Raw genomic sequence first — 3,533 nt, 5'->3', positions numbered from 1 at the left:
GCAGGTTTTCTCCTAGTACTTCGGTTTCTCCTGCCAATCTTCATTCCACCAATTACTCCACAATCACCCTCACCTATCATCTGGGGCTGATACAATAGGCCAGAAGTGGCTGCAGTACAAGGGACTTAGTCCCACCCCACTAGCATTAAAAAAAAACACAACTTACTTTAATTATATTAATAATATTTTAGTTCACCTTCAGTTTCTAGTGGTATAAATCCGTTTATTACAACCTATGTTCATTATACATGTAAGGTATTTTTTTTGTATTGTTGGCTGCACCATCCAATAATGTCTAGTAATGGGTAAAACATGTAAAGACAATCTCTCATATTCCCATATTAAACTTGTTACAGTTGATGGACCTTCCTGTGTTCGGAAGTTTAAAGGTCCTTACAGAGAGAATGACGTAGAGTTAACAACAGGTGGTCCTTCAGCATGACGGTATAAACTGAATCCATTTAACACTGGGACTCAGTAAAGACATGTTTAATTAATTAAATTGTTTACAAGCCACCATATGATGGTCCATATGATTGAAACATATAGTTGTAACGAGACTATATAATTAATTACACCATTGATATTTTATGTTTTAATCGATTTTATTAAAATTAGACTCAATTTACCTCGTCGTGTCAACGGCCTCAATATGTTTTTGTTAACACACAGCAGGATGCAAAAAATGAAATTCACTTTTAGACGATACTCACATGGACAGTAAAGCTCGCGGTGTGGCGCTGGGCCTGTATGAAAGTCTCAGAGAGATTTGGGCGGAGAACGAAGAGCCCATAGAGCACAGGCTGAAAATAGCTGTATAATAACTAACTGGCCTATCTTTCTGGAATTCTGTATCCGCGACGTTGCCCAACAGTAATTTTACATACATGTAGCATGTCACACACAGTAGCTACATGTCCTCCTTCATACTGTCACGTGTAGTGTAGTGTAGTGTTGATAGCTCCAGTCGCAGCCGGGCGGCAGACTTCACCGCAAGCACTTTCGACAAACTGGTGTTGGCTTTGAGCACACTACATAACGTGAAGTCCGTATAAACTGCTCTGTCCAACGCACGTTTCGTTCAATTCACTAATTCCAGTCAAGATCTGGTGTGGCTGATTTATCTGGAAGACAATTTCTGAACCTGCTCAAGCTGGTGCTCCCACGGATTACTTCTTGTCTTCTACCCTGAAGATGGAGGCAATACGTTCCTCCGAAACGTCGGTTACAATATCTACACGGCGCCACATCCCAGAAAACGGCTTTCTTCGTAGTCACCGCCGTGAAAACCTCAAATCTTAACATAATTTCTGTAGTTTCAATACAAAACCTAATTTTGTAGTACACTCAACAGATCACTCCTGAACCAACTGTCAGTCACCCCACTGATCTCTACTCTCAGTCAAGAAGACAAATTCTTGATTGGTATTCGTTCCAGCGGGAACTGCAGTCCATCAGTCCCTTGTTAACGTCTGCCAGTGTACGCGTTGTAGCGTTGCGTGTTTACAGTTGCCACCTAGGCAACGGTGTATTCACTGTTCCTTGTTGCATGGGAAACAGCTACTGAGCCGTTGTCTAGCAAAGGATGTCTCCGTATGCACTGTCTCGGAAACGTGTTTTTAACAAGTCAGTGTCCAGCAATGGCGGCACGCCACAGTATTATTTGAATATTAAATTATGAAGTACCTCGTTTTGCGTGGTCACTCACCGATCGAATGTTTATAAGGAATCACAAACGTAAGTCTGAAAGCAAATTTTCTGCCCCCCCAAAGAAAACTGGTTGTCCTTCTCCTCTTAGAAGATTCTGGTGACGTTCAAGCACGTGTGTAACTCTGCGCAACCTCCTATTGGAATCTGACCTTCTCTGTAACGACCCGTGAAAGCCCAATTTTTAGCATACATTCCTAAAATAGGCTTATACGATTTCCGTTCTGTGTGTCTGTGAATCCCGCCTATCAACTTTTGAATGCCTGAACCAATCTTCATGAAACTCGGTATGTATATCATGGCACCTGAGTTCATCTCAACTGCCTACTTCATAAATCCTTCCCATCACTCTGTGTGTACGTGTATCCCTATGTATTGTTGCTAGGTAACGGCTCGGTAGACACGTTCCTGTGGCAAGCAATACACGCAACAATTAAACAATTCTTGGACGAGTCGTTTTCTGTATGATTCATGTCGTATCAAAGGGAGTGTGTTGCTCTGTGTATCCCGTTATGGTTGCTAGGCAATAGTTTCGTGAACGCGTTAAAGCGGCGACGAAGAATGCTGGAGGCATTGTTTTCTATATGGTCCGTACCGTACCAACGTAAAGTAGGCGGTTAGTTCTTTCCAGAACTTCTTGTTTCGTACTGAGAGGTCGTACCCACGTGTCCAGTCCCTTAGCTGGTGAAACACCCGTTATCGGTTGCCTGGGTGACATGAATTTGTGTAGTGAGCAAGAATATATTTCGAGTGTAATTTCACCTACGCGGCTGTTACGTGCGCAGTGTGCACACCCTTGCTCAGGAGTTTCCGCCTCCCACGTCAGTAAAAGCACTCAGGTCCTTGCGTTAACTCAAACATGTCAGGAACAGGCGTTCTTTGCAGAGAGCTGGAGAGACGCGAGGAACTGCCGGCGTCCCACTATGACACGGAAGTAATACAAAATGATGTAACTTAGGCGGGGAGTGGGGATGCATCACTTCACGTGAGGCAGAGGGGAGAGGGCAGCAGGTTTATATTTAGGTGGTGACGCAAGATAACGGAACTCCATAAAGACGACGATGATGATGATGACGGCATATGGTACAGTGAAGTCAACAGAATAATGTTCATGAGGCAAGTTCCTGCTGATTTTATTGTCTGTTTTTACAGCCTACGGTGATGTAATCGTACAAGGACTTCTTTACACCAGCTGCTAATCACAGCATACGACAAAGATGGAAAGACTGAAGAAATTATAAGAAAAAGAGACGGACAAGGGGAAAGGAGTAATGAAAAAGGAAGGTTATGAGTAAATTAGGGAAAAAGAATGGAGAAAGTGAACGAAAAATGAAAAAGGCAGAAAATGTAAGAACGAAACAACAAGAAAACTGAGGAAGATTGAAGCAAGAAGTGCCAGAAAATGGAAGGAAAAAACCATTTGATAGATGAACAAATAAAGAGTATATATCAGTTAAAGAAACAAAAGACAGAAAGGAAGGAAGGGAACAGAAATGGAGAACGAGAAAAGGATTAATAAAGGTAACAGAAATGGAGAACGAGAAAAGATAAGATGTAGAACAAAATAAAAGAGGAGCAAGGGAGGGAGGAAGAAGGAAAGAAAAATGAACGATGAAACAGAAGAAGAGAAGGTAGGAAAGAAGAGAAATAGGGAACGGAATGAAGAAGTGATGAAAAAGGGAAGGAAACAGACAAGGAGTGACATCTATTTAAATACCACGAAGCTGTTGAACTTAGTCACATGTGAGTGTGTTAGCAGGAAACCCCAAGTTGGTGAGGAAACGGAAGTGCATTTTATTGTTTACTGGGCAACATAACCTAACATT

General features: G+C 42.1%; 1 protein-coding gene across 1 annotated transcript in view; it reads right to left on the bottom strand.

Annotated features, from left to right (window-relative positions):
- The window catches only part of LOC111872792 (acyl-CoA Delta(11) desaturase), a 115,292-nt gene extending 114,510 nt beyond the window's left edge, over nt 1-782 (bottom strand). The window contains exon 1 of the mRNA XM_023866966.1: nt 714-782. The gene's annotated coding sequence lies outside the window, so the exon portion shown is untranslated. The remainder of the gene's footprint in view (nt 1-713) is intronic.
- Between the last annotated feature and the right edge of the window lie 2,751 nt (nt 783-3,533).

Source organism: Cryptotermes secundus, unplaced genomic scaffold, assembly GCF_002891405.2.
Source record: "Cryptotermes secundus unplaced genomic scaffold, Csec_1.0 scaffold79, whole genome shotgun sequence".
In the NCBI taxonomy this organism is placed as follows: domain Eukaryota; kingdom Metazoa; phylum Arthropoda; class Insecta; order Blattodea; family Kalotermitidae; genus Cryptotermes; species Cryptotermes secundus.
Note: the sequence above shows the minus strand (reverse complement) of the source record. Positions and strands in the feature narration are given on the sequence as shown.